Source organism: Schistocerca cancellata, chromosome 1, assembly GCF_023864275.1.
Source record: "Schistocerca cancellata isolate TAMUIC-IGC-003103 chromosome 1, iqSchCanc2.1, whole genome shotgun sequence".
Lineage (NCBI taxonomy): Eukaryota > Metazoa > Arthropoda > Insecta > Orthoptera > Acrididae > Schistocerca > Schistocerca cancellata.
This window is the reverse complement of record NC_064626.1, coordinates 1,286,847,995-1,286,872,006: the sequence shown is the minus strand read 5'-3', so window position 1 is coordinate 1,286,872,006 and position 24,012 is coordinate 1,286,847,995. Positions and strand designations below refer to the sequence as shown.

General features: G+C 37.3%; 1 protein-coding gene across 1 annotated transcript in view; it reads left to right on the top strand.

Annotated features, from left to right (window-relative positions):
- Positions 1–264: 264 nt before the first annotated feature.
- Positions 265–24,012, top strand: part of LOC126095109 (serine/threonine-protein phosphatase 6 regulatory ankyrin repeat subunit A-like) — a 400,015-nt gene continuing 376,267 nt past the window's right edge. The window contains exon 1 of the mRNA XM_049909822.1: positions 265–360. The gene's annotated coding sequence lies outside the window, so the exon portion shown is untranslated. The remainder of the gene's footprint in view (positions 361–24,012) is intronic.

Sequence of the window (24,012 nt, the reverse complement as noted above, 5' to 3'; positions counted from 1 at the left end):
TACATTTTTATCGATGAACAGAATGTTTGCAAGCAGAATTTAACGAATAGAATTGTCTGTTTTGGAGGCACAGAATGCGCCGCTTCCTAAATAGGCTGTTTGAATTGCTTAAATAAAATTCATCGTTTATTGTCTCAATAGGAATCAGGGATACACGATATTGGAGACTACATTCTTATCGATCGTTTTATAGCATGTCACGCAACGTTCCCGGAATTCCGATTGCCTAACAACGTGCAAATAACAGTGTTTATAAGACAGAAGCTCATTGTCAGTGCGCACTCACGCTGCGCTAGGTAGTTCCCATCGTGCCATTCTCGCAGCATCAGCAGACTGCCGTCAAGACAGCAGCGAAATCTGGTGAGCAAAGAAATCAACTGTCACACGTGAAGTTTTTATGTATGGCGATGCATATTGTGGCTGACAGAGGATGTTGTTAACTGGCCCGTGATCGCACTCGCACTGTGAGAGAGTTGAAGTTACAGTGTAGTTAAGATAATGCAAATGCTGTGTTAATTCAAAGTTTTAGTCACAGGTTGATGGTTATTACACCAGTACGTAACACATAACAGGACACGCCCTACAGTATAAGAATACTAGCACCGGCATGGCAGCTTGCTGATATAAGTGAATTTATCTAGTCAAGAATGAGATAAAAACTACTACCGGAACATGATCGTGCTTCTGATACCGTGTAAACAATTTAGTTAGCCACGCTAGAAATTGTGACGGCGCTAAGTATTTCAAGATTTTGCCACAACGATACTTTATTTCTGTTTCTCACTTCGCGTTACATGTGTAAGGACCGTAATATACGACTCCTAGTTTTTGCTGGCATGCAGAAAATGTCATTTTTAATGTAATCGTCAAAAAGTTTGGACAACAGAAATAAATTTACATGTCTTCGTCGTCACGTGAAAGTAGAGCAAATGCCCCAAGCTACTGTATACATACATGAGCCTGTGGCATTTTCACCATAATATTTCAAAGTTTTTGATAATCGTGGAGAACTATAAAGCCCAGAATACATCATGAAAAGGTGCCTTCCCATTCGTTGTTACAAACGCACCTCGAATTCTTGCAGTGTGTGTGTGTGTGTGAGCGAACAGCCTTGCTAAGGAAACATACGCATAGAATCATTTATTCATCCATGGTTGAATGTACATTGTACAGATGTCATCAGTGCATGGTGCAATGGTTTTTATTAAATAAAATAGACTTTCTTACTTTTCTTTCTAACTCTTATAATTAGACACACAGTATTTCTAGTTACATGTTCTTATGCAACACATGTTCATGGAAGTAAATTTACGTGTTACGTACTGAAGCACATTATTTAGTTATGAGGGCATATTAAGTATTCATTTACATTTTAAGAACTGTTACTTAACAGATGCTCTTTTAAGCCTTTGGTAAAGATGCTGGAACCTTTTACATCTTTAATTTCCAGCTGCAGGCTGTTGTACAGTTTTAGCCCATGATAGAACATACTGTTGTTTGGCATTTTTCTGTTTAGTTGTAAACTGTGACTTGCTCTGGCCCCATGCTCATGTATTGAGCAGTTTGTGGCTTACAGTTGAATACTTTCCCTAATATACATTCTATTCTGAAATATATATTCACACAAGTTAATCAGAATTTCTAGCATTTTAAATAAGCGAGCTCAATGAGTCCTGATGCTGCTACCAGTATTTTTCATTATATGCACAACTTCTTTCTGCTCTGGTTCCCAGCACATATTCTCGGAAACATGATTATGTAACCGAGGATTGAATGCATGTATCCAAAAGTTTGCTTTAAGGCATGAAATTTAGCAATCTGGAGTAAGTATTCAAAGGGCATAACAAGCTATACATACTCTCTTTGCCAAAATCTTCACTTATTACGTCCATTTCAGCTGGCTCTCCAAAGTTCTAATATAGCACTGTTGACTTTTAGTCTAGCAGTTTTTTGTTTCTTTGTGGAAGATCATATACTCTATTGTCCAGTGACTATTTGTGGATATCTTTGAGAACATATATTTTTTTTCCGTCTGTGATGATGTATTATCTGTGATTGGTACAGTGCTGCTGTTAGCAAACAGTATTTTCTCTCCATTTTGGGAAATCATTAATACAGATTAAGAAAAGGTGTGGGCCGAATAAGCACCCCTGAGGCACACCTGTGTTAACATATTTTGAGTCTCGTAAGTGTTTTACCAATAATCTCTGTGAAGTATGAGAAACTCCAGTTCATTTTGGATGTGACCCACTGTTGGGTGATGCAAGCTGCTGATGAATGATCGCACCCAAGTAGATGGAGAACTATGAAATTTTATTAGTTTTCTGAACAAATACAGTAAGAGTTTCTTAAAACATAAAAAGCTTATCATTATGCTTTTTGTAGTCTCTCACACTGCCGTGATCTGTTGTAATAGTTATCACTGACTTAGCTGGGAAGTATTCATATATGGTTGATACACTCACAATGACCCAGTGGCTTGGATGTGGCATGCGAGGCAGTTATCTCTGATTAATGGGCAAGAGGTGTGGCTGGCTTAAAGGCCGGAGAATGGTGAACTCTTGATGTCGACTGGAATGGCTGGGGGATTTGCTGTAAAACCATTCGATGGAAGAATACCAGGGAATTGTGATGGTGGCACTTAACTTGCAGGGGCAAGATAGTGCTGACGATAACAGTGCTGCATACGGTGAGCATAACACCACTTGGTACCATGGTGGCTGCTGAAGTTGTGGTATCCCACGGTTGCATTGCTGACATACTTGAAGGGTGGCATCCCAAGGCACACTGCTCTGTGGCTGGAGGATGAGACTTAGGTGACAGCTGATGGTACAGCATCCCTCTTTCCTAAGGAGAAGATGGTAGAGCCATTTTGCTGTGAAGCTGACTGTTGTGACATAAGTGACAGCCAAGGATACAGCAGTTTTCCACTGTTTTAACTCAATTATTTGTCTCACCTCTTATTCCTAATATATCTAGTTATGTGATAAGATTCTGTGGTCACCTGGGTCAGAAACCTTTGACAGATCAAAGAAGTTACCTATTATGTGGCCACCTTTGTCTAATGCTTCAAGAACCTTTGACTGTGTGAATCGCAGCGTTCTCTTAAGTAAATTAGAAAATTATGGTGTCACCGGCAGTGCTGCAAAATGGCTAGAGACTTGCCTAACTAACGGGAAACATAGTATCATTGTGAAGTACCTGTGGAGTAAGCAATCGGTCTTCATCTGATTGGGAATTAATTACAAGTGGTGTTCCTCAAGGTTCCATCTTGAGTCTGTTCCTTTTTCTTGTGTACCTGAATGACCTGTCGTGTGTTACATTGTGAGATGCTAAGTTTATTGTAGTTTGTAGCTGATACAAACATTGTTATGAATAGAAAGTCAAATACAGATTTAGAAATGGCTGCTAATCAAATTTTTGCTGGCATTAATAAATGGTTTAAAGCTCATTTTCTGTCATTAAACTTTGAAAAGGCCCTTTATATGCAGTTCAGAACCTGTATGAGTTTACCTTCCAACATGAAGACATGCAGGTAGAAGAGGTTGATAGTGTTAAATTTCTGGTATTACAACTCGGTAATAAATTCATTTCAATTGCTGAAGCATTTAAACAGTTCTGTATTTGCAATGCAAATGACTTCAGGTGTAGGAGACAATGCAAAAGTTTTGAGTGCTAAAGCATGTAATAAGACTCATTTGTTGTGTAACTTTAAGAAAATCATGTGGAAACCTGTTCAAGCAACTGGGAATTCTAACCACTTCTTCTGAGTATATTCATTCCTCAATGAGCTTTGTTGCAAATACAATGCCTCTGTTTCCAACCAATAGCTCAGTACATAGTATCAATGCTAGGAATAAAAACAATATACATAAATACCTAAAATCACTTAACCTTGGTCCAAAAAGGGATGATATTTAGGAACTCACATGTTCAATAAGTTGCTAGCAAACATTAAAAACTTGGTTTCAGGTAAAGCACAGTTTAAACAGAATCTGAAAAACTTTCTGGTATGCAGCTCCTCCTACTCTATAGACGAATATCTTAACAGGATCTGTTAGACCAGCTTCAGTGAAAATGCCTGTTAGATTTCAGTTTTGACAGTACTTGATTGTAACAGTCAAGATAAGATATTTTGTGCATAACTACGTTGTATTCTGACAATGTATTAATTCTGCAAATATTTTCAGTTACAGTTTACTGTAATGTATTCACATATTTTGACAATCTCCTGACAAATGATTAGGGAAGTGAAAATTATATTCAGATGGTTTTTTTATGTTATACTCTCTGATATGTGGAACAACCATGTGAATCATCTCTTTTTGGGTCTTGGGAATGAAAACTGAATCTCATCAAAAAATTTTCATAAACTGGGCTGCAGCAAACCCAGCACCTGATTTTGTCTGAAAACCAATTGTTCATTGCAAAGAAGATTAATTTTATTCAGGTAATTCATTAACTTCAGAATGGGAGATGGGGTGTTCTCCTGGCTGCAGATATGAGGACAACCAGAATGATTGCCAGGTTTCCCACGAATATTTAGGATCTGTCGTTATATCTACCAATATGGGCACCCTTATCTTTATCACTATAATTTATGAGACAATATGTCTGCTGGGTGTTTTCCTGAGGTATCCTTGTATTAATTATTATAATTCATGATCCAGTATGGCCGACACAATGTCATTGTCAGGCTGTGCAAGGTAAGTAGACACTGTGTTGCAGTAGATTCGTGGAAAAAAAGGGGCAGGAAATTAAAAGAAAACTGTGAGGTAGCTTGGTCTGTTTATGTAGGAAGATTCAACACCATGCATGATGTAAGTTAACTATGAATAAATAAATAAAAAATGATTAATGTCTTATAACTTCCTGACATTAATAATCACGAATCAAGGGGTTTTTTTTTTTTTTTTTTTTTTTTTTTTTTTTTTTTTTTTTTTTTTTTTTTTTTTTAGAGAGAGAGAGAGAGAGAGAGAGAGAGAGAGAGAGAGAGATACATAACCACTGGAAGGAGGATAAACATATTAACTGCCTCACCCTGCACCAGGGGCTGACAAGTGTCACAAGCCAGCCAGAGGGAGCGTCTTAAGAAAGCTGATATTGCTTAACATAACTACGTATAATTCCAATACTTATTCAAACAGTGTGGATGCACAAACTTGTTTCCCCTCTTAGTTGCTCATATTGCACTGTGTGACTGCGACTGCACATACACTACCTGATGAAAATTATCTGGACACCGATTAGTGGAGATTAATATAAAGTATGTCTACCGGTCGAAACACACACCATACTTAAAAACACTATTATGACTGACAGTGGAAAAGAAAGTTATTATGTAAACAGATCCATTACTTACAAATCATTATGGAGATGCAACAAAGTTTTGCCAATTAACAAAAATTAATTGTAGCTTAGAGCCCTAAGTTGATACATGCATGGGATTTGTAACCATTTTCAGATATACTAATCAGCCTGAGAGTTCTACAGACATCCACTTATGGAATTCCTGAGCTGTTTCCTCATCTCTGCATTATGATGATTCCTCAGACATTATTTCCATATGTTACACACATCTTGGATCTTTTAGAGTAGATAAAAAGCTTTGATAGCCGCAGTTGATCAGTATTCTGTATCAGTGTACGGAAAAGTGAAAGAATGGGTGTAACCTTTGTTATGTGGTCAAGCAAAAGTTTGTAAGAATCAGTATGCTTAAAGCTGTATTTAATGAAGCTAAAGTCTGCATACCCACCTTTGATGTGCTATTAAACATTGTGACACTCTACATTTCCCCCACAGTCCATGTGTTCTAGTGTAAGTAAGGGATGGATTAGACATCTAGCATTGTGTTAACATAAGTTTTACTGGATAGACATTTGGGGGGGAGTAGTAGTAGTGCTCCCAAAAAGACTTCATAGACACATCTGTCTAATGGGTGGAATGCTAGAGAAACCAACCCACACCAAATTTTTAGTAATTTTTCTCTCTACATTTACACACAGAAAACAGTTGTTTCTCTATGATTGTTTGGCATGGTTCGATAGTATCCAGTTTAATTTTTAAATATAATGCACTAAATACAAACAACACACCACCTTGAATTCTGATGTCTCTTTTTTTTTCCTGTAAACTATCTGCTATATCCCCTTAACAATTAGCTCTGTTCCTTCTTACATTGAGGGTTTTTAATTTGATTTTTATTTCTTGCATTATACTATTATTATAGCATTCCACATTGTCTTGGGTGTTCATTGACAACTTTTCTCCTCCACTTCCTTGTAGAGCTTTGGAATAAAATTCCAAGTTTGACATTTGCAAACCACCAGATAAATATAGTTATTTCATCTGTTTTAAAGGCCACAAATGGATTTTCTGTTGCTAAATGCACAGTATCCAGTCCACTGCATTTAGGTACAATGCACTCATCCTTTTTAAGCAGATCCAAATGGGAATCGACATTTATAGTATACATCAACATAACAAACTCTCTCAAACCCTTCATTTTCGGTAAGAACTCCAACGTATGGCAATTTTCTGTTGCTGTTTGCAGTAAATGCAGATAGCTTGTATTGTACTGTTGTATCCAGATTTTTCTGTACACTGTGTTTAAAGTAATCTGTCTTGCCTACACGTCTGTAGTAGCTTGCTCTTTCTCCAGTAGCAGTTTATATTCTTCCTTTGCCCCAGTTGTTTTCCCCATTTCATTTCTGAATTTGACCCTTTCCATTTCCTGTTTCCTTTTTCGTACACGCAGCGCATGAACGTAGTTAAATGAGTAATTTCTTTAATAAGGAATGGTTTACATTGGAAGACACATTGGTTCATTTTCTTAAGACCTGTGGAGAAACATTCTTTGTGGCAGCCAATCGTTATTCGTTAATATCCATATTTGATGGTATTTAGGAGAATGATGTGCTGGATTGGAAAAAGAAAGTCTCTCTGCCTTTAATATAACACATCTGTGTAATACTTACGCCTTCTTTGTTGGGGTCTGTATTAGAGTCTGCACAGGATATGGTGGCCAGTTTTCATCCAAGCACTGGGCGAGTCACTTTGTTTGCCTGCTTTACACTGGTCGACGATGACAGAATTGAAGCCCATGCCCTGCAGTTTTTCTCAAATGGTTTTACACAAATTGTGTGACAAAAAAATCATTTTTGCTTTACTTACAGCTTTAAGTGTCAGCTTCATGATGACATTCCCATCACTGCATTAATGGTCAGTTATTCTGATATTTGCATTTAAGTAAGACACTGTGTGAAATTTAAAAAAGTATGCAATGAAGAATAGAGGTTGCTGTGATTTTACATTTGGTGGATATTACATAATGTGTTGCTATGTATGAAATTTAAATAACATATTGAATTATTTATATCTAAAAACAAAGATGATGTGACTTACCAAACGAAAGCACTGGCAGGTTGATAGTCACACAAACATACACAACCCCCTTTCTGTAGCAGATTTTTAAGCTTTCTTCTATTTTTAGTTTCTCCAATTTTCTGACTTTGATCCCATTGCTGCTGGTTTTCAATTTCGGTTTTTTACTGTCTTAAGTCACGGGCTGGGCGTTAATGACCATAGAAGTTTTGCGCCCTGAAACCACAAAAAAAAAAGAAAAAAAAAACATACACACAAAATTCAAGCTTTCGCAACCGACGGTTGCTTCATCAGGAAAGAGTAATGGGGTTGTTGTGGGGATGTTGTGAGGGTGACATGGTAATTAGAAGGTGGAAAGTGTGACATGAGGCTGAAATGAAAATGAAAATAAAAATATATGGGGAGAGATTTTTTTCCCACATCACTGAACATTTTTAGCCACTTCCCACAGGTTTTAATGTCATTATTTGTTCGTCAGACAATTGTTAGGCGCATTTTCATAATCTGCCACCACAAAACCTCTCCTTTTAATACATTTGCACGCAGTTTTATCGAAATTTTCCCGAATTTCTCCACCCTTTAACGTATTTTGGCGGCAACACAACCACCTAACCTTTGTGCACATCGTTGTTTACCAACCCAAGTTCACCAGAGGATCAACATAGCTCAGCTTTTACCAACACTTTTTCGCCTTTTTTCACACCAGATCTGCAGTTGCTTTCTAGTTCATCTTTCTCTCTCCCCATATATTTTTATTTTCATTTCAGCCTCTTGTCATACTTTCCACCTTCTAATACCATGTCACACTCACAACGACCCCATTACTCTTTCCTGATGAAGCAGTCGTTGGTTGCGAAAGCTTGAATTTTGTGTGTATGTTTGTGTTTGTTTGTGTGTCTATCAACCTGCCAGCACTTTCGTTTGGTAAGTCACATCTTCTTTGTTTTTAGATATATTTTTCCCACGTGGAATGTTTCCCTCTATTATATTCATGAATTATGTTTTAGACTTGTGTGGAGGTCTGTATCTGTCGACAATCGTGAGAAAATTGATATGATACAGCACACACATTTGCAATCGCACGCGCTGGTGATACAGCCAGAATGAAATATCCACAACATTTCTCACATTTCATAATCGATTTGAGATATCGAATTAAGATTTTGGCAAATGATAGCATGTGAAGAGAAGTTATTGTGCCATATAGTTAATAGGCAAAACATTCTTTAGCACATTATTCCACCAGCTACAGACATTCTTTTAAAAAAAATAATGTAATTTTTACGAGCCATTGATAGCCGATTAAATGAGAAATGCTGTGGGTTTTGGAACAATGTAAGCGAAGATATTACTCGTTTATTTTTGTATCAAGGATGTGCTTCATCAGCTGTTGACCTTACTTTTCGTCAGTTTCTCACTTAATAAATCACTGTTCCAAAATTCTCTTGCAATTGTGTTTGTACAACATGTTAATGAAGTGACATTGTGTTTTGTCAAAAGAAGCAAGTTTTAACATAGCAACAAGAGAAATGTAGGTATTACTCAAAATTCGCCACTCATTATGCTTCTCTGAAAGTGACAGATAGTTAACAAGCTAGGCAAAAATAAATCTTTGCTTTTGATGCATTTTCAGTGGAATTATTTTTAGATACTAACCAAAGCAGAGACAACTGTAGATCTTTTTTGAATAGTCAGCATGCAAGTTTGGGTGTTGATGCATTCCATTTACAATAAAATATGAATATAGGCTTCAGTTTAGAATGGCACTTCCCCTCAAGTGCTTGGCATTTTCTCCTACACTGCCAGCACACAACCCCCACCGCTAACACACTCCCCATGTGTGCTCACTGTGCATCTACTGGCCACGTTATTCTGCATGCATTGTAACAGTCTCCACATAGTTTATTGCTGCTGTTGTTGTTGTTATTATTGTTGTCATTGTCGTCTTCAGTCTGAAGACTCGTTTGATGTAGCTCTCCATGCTACTCTATCCTGTGCAAACCTCTTCACATTGAATAACTATTGCATTGTACTTTGTTATGAATGTGCTTGCTGTGCCAAAAATTTCTTGTCCCCTCAGTTCTGTTCAGTACTTCCTCATTAGTTACATGATCTACCCATCTAACCTTCAACATTCTTCTGTAGCACCACATAGTTTACAGGTAAATCATTAGAATTTAAAATTTAGATATCATAAATGTTATTTTAACACTTTCCTGAGAATTTTCAAAGTGTGAATACAACATTAGTACTGGTAAAAAAAAATAAAACTTCTATGTACACCAACCATCAATTTTTACGTATTGTATTAATTAAACTAAATATTATGTCCTCAGTTTACAATTTGTTACAAAAATGAAATTACAATAATGTGAACACATGTAAATTTGAGCTGTAAGAAAACTGAAAAAATTGTCCAAAGCTTTGAAAGGATTTTGTTGTATGTCCCTCTTCTCTCTCTCTCTTGACTTGCTGTTGATGTCTACACCAAAGGGCTGTCACAAAGCAGGCAGGTTTCCACATAAATTGAAGAGTCAAAACGAGTCAGTGGTGGGCCATTCAACTTCAGAAAAAATATTGAAGAAACAGTTTTTGGTAACAGAGAGGCTATACTGTCAGTAACTATCAAATTCATTTTTGAAAACCGTCTCCCACATTAACTAGATGGCACTGAAATTATCATGATGGTAGCTGTCAACCAGAGCAAATTTATGGCATATTTTGTTTTGTTTTTACAGTGTCCACCAAATTCTAACAATTGTCAAAAATGTATTCGCAAAATGCTTAAATCATATCTCTTTTGCTCAATTGAAAGCAAACTGCAAGTGACTCAGTCTCTTTTTCCTCAAAAGTATTATTGTCTTTAAGGTCTTTGGGGCAATTTCTGTATCATGTGGGCTGAGTTGGCGAAAGCTGCATCTTCCCATCTCAGCATTCTCTTTTCAATCGCTTGTGAATGGTTATCATAATAGTCAACAGGATTAATGGGCAGTTATTTAGTTTTCTCATTGCTCATAATAAATTTCTGGACTGCCTTTCTGAGCAATAAAGTGTGTTAACAAACATCCGAAGTTTTTTATTAGACCAAAATAAACGTACATCTCAGTGTTGCAATTCCTTACTAACTTATGAAAGTTCTTGAAACGCATAACACCTCAACGCAAAATCCAACACAAACATGTCAATGTTACTTTCCTAAGTAGGCCTTCATACTTTCATCTATGTGAAGCATCATGTGTTAGGTCGTCTTTAGCTGCTATAAAATGGTTTGCAAGAACCTCATAGTTCTCCCAGACTGCTGAAACTGTACAAAAACTGGACAAATCCATCTTGTGTCTAAAGCCCTTCCAGTTTTCAACAATTGAACACCAACCTCATCTGCAAACACATGCAACTCTAAGCTGTTTTTTGGTAAGATGTGATGTGGTTGTGGTCTTCATGCAGCTCTCCATGCTACTCTATCCTGTGGAAACCTCTTCAGCTCCCAGTACCTACTGCAGCCTACATCCTTCTGAATCTGCTTAGTGTATTCATCTCTTGGTCACCCTCTATGATTTTTACCCTCCATGCTGCCCTCCAGTACTAAATTGGTGATCCCTTGATTCCTCAGAACATGTCCTACAATGCAATCCCTTCTTCTAGTCAAGTTGTGCCACAAACTCCTCCTCAATTCTATTCAATACCTCCTCATTAGTTATGTGATCTACCCATCTAATCTTCAGCATTCTTCTGTAGCACCACATTTCAAAAGCTTCTATTCTCTTCTTGTCTGAACTTCTTATCGCCCATGTTTCACTTCCATACATGGCTACACTCCATACAAATACTTTCAGAAACAACTTCCTGACACTTAAATCAATACTCGATGTTAACAAATTTCTCTTCTTCAGAAACGCTTTCCTTGCCATTGCCAGTCTACATTTTATATCCTCTCTACTTCGACCATCATCAGTTATTTTGCTCCCCAAATAGCAAAACTCCTTTACTACTTTAACTGTCTCGTTTCCTAATGTAATTCCCTCAGCATCGCCCGATTTAATTCAACTACATTCCATTATCCTCATTTTGCTTTTGTTGATCTTCATCTTATACCCTCCTTTCAAGACACTGTCCATTCCGTTCAACTGCTCTTCCAAGTCCTTTGCTGTCTCTAACAGAATTACAATGTCATCGGCAAACCTCAAATTTTTTATTTCTTCTCCGTGGATTTTAATGCCTACTCTGAACTTTTCTTTTGTTTCCTTTACTGCTTGCTCAATATACAGATTGAATAGCATCAGGGAGAGGCTACAACCCTGTCTCCCTCCCTTCCCAACCACTGCTTCCCTTTCATGCCCCTCGACTCTTATAACTGCCATCTGGTTTCTGTACAAATTGTAAATAGGCTTTCGCTCCCTGTATTTTACCCCTGCCACCTTCAGAATTTGGAAGAGAGTATTCCAGTCAACATTGTCAAAAGCTTTCTCTAAGTCTACAAATGCTAGGAATGTAGGTTTGCCTTTCCTTAGTTAGTCTATTTTCTAAGATAAGTCGTAGGGTCAGTATTGCCTCACGTGTTCCAACATTTCTATGGAATCCAAACTGATCTTCCCCGAGGTCGGCTTCTACCAGTTTTTCCATTTGTCTGTAAAGAATTCGTGTTAGTATTTTGCAGCTGTGACTTATTAAACTGTCACATCTGTCAACACCTGCTTTCTTTGGGATTGGAATTATTATATTCTTCTTGAAGTCTGAGGGAATTTCGCATGTCTAATACATCTTGCTCACCAGATGGCAGAGTTTTGTCAGGACTGGCTCTGCCAAGGCTGTCAGTAGTTCTAATGGAATGTTGTCTACTCCCGGGGCCTTGTTTCGACTCAGGTCATTCAGTGCTCTGTCAAACTCTTCACGCAGTATCTTATCTCCCATTTCATCTTCATGTACATCCTCTTCCATTTCCATAATATAGTCCTCAAGTACATCGCCCTTGTATAGACCCTCTATATACTCCTTCCACCTTTCTGCTATCCCTTCTTTGCTTAGAACTGGGTTTCCATCAAAGCTCTTGATATTCATACAAGTGGTTCTCCTTTCTCCAAAGGTCTCTTTAATTTTCCTGTAGGCAGTATCTATCTTACCCCTTGTGAGATAAGCCTCTACATCCCTGCTTAGCCATTTTTGCACTTCCTGTTGATCTCATTTTTGAGACGTTTGTATTCCTTTTTGCCTGCTTCATTTACTGCATTTTTGTATTTTCTCCTTTCATCAATTAAATTCAATATTTCTTCTGTTACCCAAGGATTTCTACTAGCCCTCGTCTTTGTACCTACTTGATCCTCTGCTGCTTTCACTATTTCATCCCTCAAAGCTACCCATTCTTCTTCTACTTATTTCTTTCCCCCATTCCTGTCAATTGTTCCCTTATGCTTTCTCTGAAACTCTGTACAACCTCTGGTTCTTTCAGTTTATGCAGGCCCCATCTCCTTAAATTCCCACGTTTTTGCAGTTTCTTCAGTTTTAATCTACAGTTCAGAACCAATAGATTGTGGTCAGAGTCCACATCTGCCCCTGGAAGTGTCTTACAACGTAAAACCTGGTTCCTAAATCTCTGTCTTACCATTATATAATCTATCTGAAACCTTCTAGTACCTCCAGGGTTCTTCCCGTGTGTACAATGTTCTTTCATGATTCTTGAACTAAGTGTTAGCTACGATTAAGTTATGCTCTGTGTAAAATTCTACCAGGCGGCTTCCTCTTTCATTTCTTAGCCCTAATCCATATTCACCTACTATGTTTCCTTATCTTCCTTTTCCTACTACCGAATTCCAGTCACTCATGACTATTACATTTTCGTCTCCCTTCACTACCTAAATAATTTCTTTTATCTCATCATACATTTCATCAATTTCTTCATCTGCGGAACTAGTTGGCATATAAACTTGTACTACTGTGGTAGGCATGGGCTTTGTTCCTATCTTGGCCACAATAATGCGTTCACTATGCTGTTTGTTAAACTGTTTTTGGCATATTGCTGGCTTTAATACAGCATGCAAGTAATTGTTCTTGTAAAATAAACCAATGTCTGTGCAATGTGATGTATAAATGTTTATGTGCTACAGTAATTGCATCAACTGACTTGTCCTGTATTACTTGTACACTGGCTGTATAATATGTAATCGACAGGACCAAATAAATAAATAAAAAAAAAATAGTACCTTACCCGCAATCCTATTTTTTTATTCATTATTAAACCTACTCCTGCGTTACCCCTATTTGATTTTGTATTTATAACCCTGTATTCACCTGACCAAAAGTCTTGTTCCTCCTGCCGCAGAACTTCACTAATTCCCACTATATTTAACTTTAACCTATCCATTTCCCTTTTTAAATTTTCTAACCTACCTGCCAGATTAATGGATCTGACATTCCACGCTCCGATCCGTAGAACGTCAGTTTTCTTTCTCCTGATAACGACGCCCTCTTGAGTAGTCCCCTCCCTGAGATCCGAATGGGGGACTATTTTGCCTCCAGAATATTTTACCCAATAGGATGCCATCATCATTTAATCGTACAGTAAAGCTGCATGCCCTTGGGAAAAATTACGGCTGTAGTTTCCCCTTGCTTTCAGCCGTTCGCAGTACCACAACAGCAAGGCCGTTTTTGTTGGTGTTACAAGGCCAGATCAGTCAGTCATCCAGACTGCTGCCCCTGCAACTACTGAAAAGGCTGCTGCCCCTCTTCAGAAACCACACGTTTGCCTGGCCTCTCAGCAGATACTCCTCCGTTGTGGTTACACCTACAGTACGGCTATCTGTATCGTTTAGGCACGCAAGCCTCCCCACCAGCGGCAAGGTCCATGGTTCATGGGGAAGGGGGGGGGGGGGGTGATACAGAACATGAAGTTTTTGAGTGGATACTTTAAATCAGTTGATAATTGTCATTCCTTACTACATCTCTTACACAAAGTTCAAGCTTATGATTATAGTAAAGCCAGACAATGATAGACGGCTCTTTAAAAAGAGCCCCAGCTCCAGATATTCACTGCAACTCCATCAAATGGCACAGAAATTAGTCTACTCTTCAAAAATTTTTCATCTCATTTTTAGCCTTCAAGAAATTGAACTGCAGTATGAAAAGTGCAGACACACATCACACATTAGAGTTCCTGTAGGTCCAGAAATAAATTTGCAGGCAATTCCATACTCAGTTTTGCACAGCAAACTCTAATGCAGCTACGAGTGAACTCTATACATTTTTAGAAGATTTTACCACATTTTTAAAGTTTTTTAATTGGATGTACAACAATATAGCTGATTTTTTGCTTAAAGTAGTTGATTCATGGATGATGGTTGCAAACTTATCATCTGCTTGTATCATTTCCCATATAATATGTTTTCTCATTTCTGCACTGATAGGGTTAATGATATTCACACACATCTTATTTGAGTGTAGAATTTGGCTAATATTTAATCAACTGAGATCTTGAACATTGATTTCTGATTCAAAGTTGTTTCACAGCTGTTCTGTGTGAAGCTATGTCTTTGTGATCAAATATCTTTTTTCTCAATGAAGTTTGTTGCTAGGCTCAAGTTTCCCCAAAAACTAGTGATATTATGTCCAATCCATTGCTTGGATATTTTCATATCAGTTTTCATCCCCCCCCCCTCCCCCCCCCCCCTCCCCCCCGAAGATGAATTGATACTGGATGAGGTAGGCAAATGTGACTCCATTTTCACTGTTTCCAGGATGGTTTTCAGTTTCTTCAACTATATTTTTTTCTCCTTCTTAGGTTTCTTACTGAAATAACTAGTTTATCCATTGTACACAGTGAACAAAATTTTTTTTCACTTTGATTTGAAAATGTTACTTGAGAGAACTGAACAAGCACAACAGACCAGTGACCGGTAGAATGGGCATTTTACATACACCAGTCAGAGTCGAATCAAATAAACCGACTGAAGTGACATATGGCATCTACACATATGTCAGATCCCTTTATTCACTCCCAGTTTAGTATCACAATTATTTATAGGTTCACTTAGAAGAAAACTACATATAGATGAAGCAGTTAGTAGCAGAAGCTGTGGAGTTTTAAATGTAATGTGTAATGTCACTGATCAGCTGCAGACTTCATTTCTCCGATATATCTCATATTGATCAATATTTTCCCCCAAATTCGTTTTGTAGCCACTTGTATATATACATACGTACTAAAATATATCTAAAAACAAAGATGATGTGACTTACCAAATGAAAGTGCTGGCAGGTCGACAGACACACAAACAAACACAAACATAAACACAAAATTCAAGCTTTCGCAACAAACTGTTGCCTCATCAGGAAAGAGGGAAGGAGAGGGAAAGACGAAAGGATGTGGGTTTTAAGGGAGAGGGTAAGGAGTCATTCCAATCCCGGAAGCGGAAAGACTTACCTTAGGGGGAAAAAAGGACGGGTATATACTCGCACTCACACACATATCCATCCACACATATACAGACACAAGCAGACATATGTCTGTATATGTGTGGATGGATATGTGTGTGTGTGCGAGTGTATACCCGTCCTTTTTTCCCCCTAAGGTAAGTCTTTCCGCTCCCGGGATTGGAATGACTCCTTACCCTCTCCCTTAAAACCCACATCCTTTCGTCTTTCCCTCTCCTTCCCTCTTTCCTGATGAGGCAACAGTTTGTTGCGATAGCTTGAATTTTGTGTTTATGTTTGTGTTTGTTTGTGTGTCTGTCGACCTGCCAGCACTTTCATTTGGTAAGTCACATCATCTTTGTTTTTAGATATATTTTTCCTACGTGGAATGTTTCCCTCTATTATATACATACGTACTAATTTTTACAATTTTTCATATAATAACGTACAGGGTGTCCCACCTAAACTTTTCAATGCCAATACTTTGGGATCATAATAGATATTGACAAACGGCTTTGACGGGTATGAATGTATGGCAGGGGCTCATGAAAGTCAATATTATGAGGAATTGTAAACCATGTGCAAATGTTGGTTTCAACACAAACTTGTGCTGCTTTTTAAATGGACACCCTATATTATTCTATTCGCAATCAATAACATGAGAAATCACAGTAACAATGGTGTTTGTTGCATCACAAAATGTCAGTTACATCCAAAGAAATTGGAATGCGAAGTTGACGCCTGAAATGAATGAAATGCGCCACTATTGCATCTCCTGTGATGTAAGCGTGACCCAGACATTGCTCTTAATTACGGTGTGATTGACGTTCTACGATGTGACAGATGCCGTACTGACAATTTGCTATGTACACCTTTAGTATGTGGCATGGAAAATATACAGATATCCAGTCACCCACAATGAAAATAAGAACACACTTTACTTGTACGTGTTTTATTGAACTTTTCAACAGTAACAGTAATGAAATAACAATAACCATCGGCCAGAGTAAACAATATTTATGGCTGTCAAAGGGTCACACAGAGGGATACATGCTATTTGTACGTAGTTGTACAGCAATTACAAAATGGTACATGCCACTTGCTGAACATCTTTAATGACTACTACAAAATTGAACCATTGCAGATGATACATAAACATATAGTAGTACCAACAAAACAAACGTGTTCTCTGTAATACAAAAAAGCATGCCGGTGTGCGGTCACACATCTCACAGCCGAAACGCTACAGTGTATGTTTGAAGAGATTGCCATTTGGTTGGCAACACTGCTGGGCACATTCCATTGCAGATCAACTCATGGCTGTCAGTGTTTGTGGGGTTATTGCAGTGATAATGTGGCTTTCATGTTGGCCATTGTTATTGGGACCTACTTATACACATCTGTCACATGTCCTCAGAGAAAAAATGTCCACGGGGGTTAGGTCCGGTGACCGTGCTGGAAGTCTCTGTATGTGACTGCCCCGTCCAATCCATTAATGTGGGAATTGTTCGTTTTGTGCCTGTTGCGCCACTGTGGCATTATGTGATGGGCGTCAATCGTGTCGATAACACATTATTTGATGCAAATGAAGGGATAGGTCTTCCATCAGTCAAGGTAAGGTACAACTCGGGAACCACTCGTACTGTCGCCCATTAAGAATGCCATCAGTGAAATACGGGCCAATGATGTGGTGTTGTACAATACCACACCGTGCAGTGACACTCCACTGACATTGATGCTCAACCCTACGAATCGAGTGCAGGTTTTCTAGTGGCCAGTAGTGTGTATTATGTACGTTTACATTCACATAGCTTGTGAATATGGCCTCATCAATAAACGGTATTCGACACATAAAGTCGTGGTCTTACTGCAGAACCCACTCACAGTATTCCAGGTTATTGAGAATGTTGCCACGGAGGCTTTGATGTATCACCAGATGATATGCCTGTGCAGAATCCGCATCATGCTTGTCTGAGGGATTCCCATCTGTCCCTCCATTTCACGAATAATTACACGAGGGTTTATTGCAGTGGCTGTCAGAACAGCTACCTCTGCTGCTTCATGTGTTCTTCCTCTGCTCCAAACACACATTCAAGGCAACAGCTGCCCTGTTGCACGAATTCTTCTAACAATGTTCATGAAGGTAGGGTGGGTCAGTGTGTGCCAGTTTGGTGACATTCTCCATACAATTGATTACGAGCAACATGAGAGTCACACTTGCATCGCGGGAAGTGCAATAGTGGCATTTCTCCAGTGGAGTGGAGTGAATGCTGTTTACCAAGTCATGTGGATTTTTCCTTTTGAATAACACTAGCACCAGACTTTGCACATTGTAATCTTACCCTCCCACACATCACTGTTAAAATTCTGTCTCTGCACAAGTTTCGAAAACTTAGAGAAGTGTAAAATATACAAAAGAAAAACTTTTTACTTATCTTCATTTTCTCTTGTTGTTGTTATTATTGGCCGCAGTTCTTGCATCTAGGGTTCCATTCTTGAGGCTGTAATTTGATTTTTGGGTTCCTGTTGAACTGCATAATTAATGAAATTCTTTCTGTTGCTATGAATATGTTACTATTTTATCCCATTCTTTTATACCACATTGACTTCACAATCTCCATTTTTCATAAAACCATCAATTACATTGCTGTAGACAAAATAAAAAGAAAAAAAAAAATTCTTGCGTGTCCATCAGTGGCATGCCCACTACCACTTACATGTCTGCCTACTTAGTTGAGTGGTAACGTGCTTGCCTCCCGTGCAGTGGGCCCGGGTTTAATTCCCGGACGGGTTGGAGATTTTTGCTGCTCGTGAACTGGGAGTTGTGTTGTCTTCATCATCATTTCATCCTCATCACCGGTGTGCAAGTTGCCCAATGTGGCGTTGACTAAAATAAGATATGCACTCAGCACCCAGACTTCCCCGGATAACAATGCCACACGATTCCCCCCCCCCCCCCCCCCCCCTCCTTCTTATATTCTGCAGTACTTACACAGTATTCCAAAACAAAAGAGTTTACAAGCTTTCTTGACAAAAGAAGAATCTTCAAAAAGCCACATCATTATTTTATAAATGAGTCCATAAATAAATTTAATAATTAATATCAGATTGTGCAATTAATAATATGAATTTTAAATAAGCAAAATATTTTATAATTTCAAATATATCTAAAAGAAGAGTAATTTTAACTGTACATTCAGAGTACTAACAAATTAATTCATTTTTATACATTTTAGCCTGAAATATAATAAATCACATTCAAAATCATATGAAATTCGTTTAGTGAAACAGCTTAGATAATTTTAATCTATACAAGTTACATGTTATCAACTATATAGCCCTCACAAAATTTGGAAACAATATGATTACAAGATTTTGTGACAGATTTGCCAAACAGTGTACAAAATGATGCCCAGGATATGATGTAGATGTATAGAAGAATCTGATATATAACATATTACAGGAAACATAAGAAAAATATCTACTATACAAGCCATATCAGGATATGGCATTCAGATTTTCAGATCTGTGGAAATACTGTCACAAGACAAATAATACAAAGTCGAAACTACAACGTTACATAATTAAACTATAGAAACAATTACAGAGACAAGGTAAATTACTAGAATTACAAATTTTAAGTTTAATCCATGCAATAAAATCTTCAAAAGGGAAGAGAAAAAAAAAATCTGAGCGTAAGTATACAATGAGTGAACGGACTTGAAAAACTCACGATGACAGGTACACACCAGAAGAATATACTTGATCATAAGTAGGAATATAGTACAAAATCAACCAGCCACTTAAACCAGAGTATTTGAGGATATGTTGATTCATGAAGGAACAAAATAATGGCAAAATACCAGGTCCTAAGTTTACGACCCAGGGATTGACCCATGAATCTAAACCACACCGGGTACAAACCAGCAAAAAAATCTTATGGCACAATAAAATGGATAAAGTTCATAATCATGTCAATAAGTTCAATTCAATTCAAGGAGTAATGGTGAGAAGCATCTAGCCCCAATCAATGGTTGTACGCATATACACAGAGAGTCGTGATGATCAGGGGTACCCAAAACACAGAACTAAGCATGAGTCTGTCCACAATTCAATATCCAATCAGATACAATACTCGGGATCAATACAGGTAAGCAGAGTCATAGTTTTGAATGATGACATAGTCCAGTAGCTTGAGGACCAAAATCAGTGTATAAAAGCAGATATACATCTTGATATATTGTCCATACTAGTAAATATGTTCCGCACTATTTGCTACTTGTCCATACAAACTAAACTACATACATAAAAGCCTAGAAAACTCATTTACAAATGATAAAAAAAATACATACTGATTTAAAGTTACATAATGTATGGGAAAGTCAATCCCCCTACTTTAAAAAAAAAAAAAAAAAAAAAAAAAAAAACATGCATTTATGCTGAATAACAGTCTTTGGCAGTCTTGGCTAACAATTCACAAATATCAGTCACAACACAGGTCCAGTTGACAGATGCTCAAGTACGTTACCCAGCACCTACGATCTCTTGCAAAATGACTGGTACAACAGGGTACAGCTATACAGCAGTGTGGAGAGTGGACCCGCACACATCTTTCAGTTTTCTCCTTAGAGTTCTCATCACATGCTCCAACGGATAGGTACTTTCCTGTCTTTCATTCACATCAAATCCTGGAACATTGTTTTGTGTACTAAATATGCTGTTTAATACCTTCTTTACTCGGGTGGTAAAGGATAGCAGCTCACTGATAGATAACTTCTTTATAGACCAAGATAAGTTTAACCAGATAAATGCTCAGCCTGTTGAGAATGGTCTTTCTGATCATGATGCACAGCTAGTTACAATATATGACATAGCTCCATTCAGCAATACTAAACAGTCCTCCAAAGTAGTACGTTCAGTCAACGATTTAACAATTGCAAATTTCAGGGAAAGCCTACAGCAGTTAGACTGGGATGAGGTGTACCGTGAACCTGATGCCAATTTAAAATATAATTTATTTCATGACATTTTTGTAAATGCATTTGAAAACTGCTTCCCCAAGAAAATAGTTAAATATACTTGTAAGAGACCTTGTAACAAACCATGGCTTACTAAGGGTATAAAAATATCTTGTTACCGGAAAAGGGAAATATATCTGACAGCAAGAAAGAGTAGTGACCCAGAAACTATCAAACATTATAAAAACTACTGTGCTATATTAAGAAAAGTTATTAAAAAATCCAGAAGTATGTGTATCATGTCTGAAATCAGCAACTCTGATAATAAAATTAAAACAATTTGGAATATTATTAAAAGAGGAACAGGTCAACCAAGAGCACAGGAAGACAGTATTACCATCAAATTGAATGAAAACTTTACGAACAAAAAGTCAGAAGTTGAAAATATTTTTAATAATCATTTTCTAAATGTTGTGGATATAGCAGGATCCAGGTGTTCATTAGAAGATGCTAGGCAGTTAATGGAAGAGGCCATACCTATGCAATTTGATACTATTGAAATCTCACCCACTTCTCCCTCTGAAATTAGGAAAATAATAAGCTTGCTTAAAAGCAAAAACTCACATGGAATTGATGGCATTTCCAGCGAAATACTAAAAGTTTGTTCTCAACGGATAAGTAAGATTCTCAGCCACCTGTGTAATAGCTCTCTGGAACAGGGCATTTTCCCTGATAGACTGAAATATGCTATTGTTATACCTTTGCATAAAAAAGGGGATAGATCTGATGTCAACAATTACCGTCCAATCTCCCTTCTAACAGCTTTATCCAAAATTTTTGAGAAAGTAATGTATTCAAGAGTAGCTTCACATATCTGAAAAAATGAAGTACTAACAAAATGTCAGTTTGGTTTCCAGAAAGGTTATTCAACAGAAAATGCCATATATGCTTTCACCAATCAAATTTTGAATGATCTGAATAACCGAACACCACCCATTGGGATTTTTTGTGATCTCTCAAAGGCTTTTGGTTGTGTAAATCATGAAATTCTGCTAGACAAGTTTAAGTATTGTGGCATGGGTGGGACAGTGCACAAATGGTTTAATTCGTACCTAACTGGAAGAGTGCAGAAAGTTGAAATAAGTAGTTCTCATAATATGCAAAGATCAGCACATTCCTCAAACTGGGGAACTATCAAGAATCGCGTTCCACAAGGGTCAGTCTTGGGTCCTTTGTTGTTCTTAACATATATTAATGACTTGCCATTCTATATTCATGAAGAGGCAAAGTTAGTTCTCTTTGCTGATGATACAAGTATAGTAATCACACCTGACAAACAAGAATTAACTGATGAAATTGTCAATAATGTCTTTCAGAAAATTACTAAGTGGTTCCTTGTAAACGGACTCTCACTGAATTTTGATAAGACACAGTACATACAGTTCCGTACAGTAAATGGTATGACGCCATTAATAAATATAGACCTTAATCAGAAGCATATAGCTAAGGTAGAATATTCAAAATTTTTAGGTGTGTGCATTGATGAGAGATTAAATTGGAAGAAACACATTGATGATCTGCTGAAACATTTGAGTTCAGCTACTTATGCAATAAGGGTCATTGCAAATTCTGGTGATAAATATCTTAGTAAATTAGCTTACTATGCCTATTTTCACTCATTGCTTGCATATGGCATCATATTTTGGGGTAATTCATCACTGAGGAATAAAGTATTTATTGCACAAAAGCGTGTAATCAGAATAATAGCTGAAGTCCACCCAAGATCATCCTGCAGACACTTATTAAGGATCTAGGGATATTCACAGTAGCTTCTCAGTATATATACTCTCTTATGAAATTTGTTATTAACAACCAAACTCAATTCAAAAGTAATAGCAGTGTGCATAACTACAATACTAGGAGAAAGGATGATCTTCACTATTCAAGATTAAATCTAACTTTGACACAGAAAGGGGTGAATTATACTGGCACTAAAGTCTTTGGTCACTTACCAAATAGTATCAAAAGTCTGACAGATAACCAACAAGTATTTAAGAAGAAATTAAAAGAATTTCTGAATGACAACTCCTTCTACTCCATAGAGGAATTTTTAGATATAAATTAAGAAAAAAGAAAAAAAAAACAAAAATTTATTAAAAAAATAAAAAAAATAAAAAATAAATAAGTTGTTATATTAACTTAATTATGTTGTTAAATTAACTTAATTATGTCATGTATTGGAAAATTTGACTCGTTCCACATCATTACGAAATATCGTATTCATGATCCATGGAACTAGTATTAATCTAATCTACTCTCCTTAGTTATTTTTCAAAGTCAGATTTATGTCAGGTGAAATTGAAGTGTTCAAACATGAAACATCATTAAACAGAGTTAAATGCAATAAAAAATGGACTAATAAGGTATTACACACAGATATGCTCAGATACTATTCCATTCTTTTACGTACAAATTATGAATATTTCAAAACTATAAAAAGATTTACTCATTTAGTCTCATGGCATATATGTATCAAATTCTAAAGCACAAATCTATTATAGAACACAACTATATAGTGTATCAGTACCAGAGAAGGAAAGTTGTTACTCACCATATAGCGGAGATGCTGAGTCGCAATAGGCACAATAAAAAGATTCGCACGATTAAAGCTTTTGGCCATTAAGGCCTTTGTCAGCAGTACACATACACAGACTGGGTGGGGGTAAGGAGGAGGCTGGGGCGGGGAGGGGGAGGGATAGTATGGTGGGAGTGGCGGACAGTCAAGTGTTGCAGTTTAGACGGAGGGCAGGAGAGAAGGTGTGGAGGGGGGAGGGTGTAAGTAGCGGAAAGGAGAGAAATAAAAGAAATTAAGACTGGATGTGGTGGTGAAATGATGGCTGTGTAGTGCTGGAATGGGAATAGTGTATCATAATTATAACTCAGTCAATAGATAAGACAACAACTTTAGAAATCACATCATCTTACATACAAAATGCCAGACAAACAAAACACAATTACATAGTTTTATGAATCTACAAATAGATTTAAGCCCAGTTAATGGATAAGGCAGAACTCTAGAAATCCCATCATCCTACATACTAAATTCATGATAATGGAAAAAGAACAAACAAATAAAAATTAAATACTTATGGACCCTGTCTCTATGCTTTCAGTTCAGTGGTATTGCATAACCAAACAACTTCTTAAATTTAGGATACACAAGCCTGTAGGCATTAGGATGTGGATTTTCAACAATTTTGAATGGTCCAAT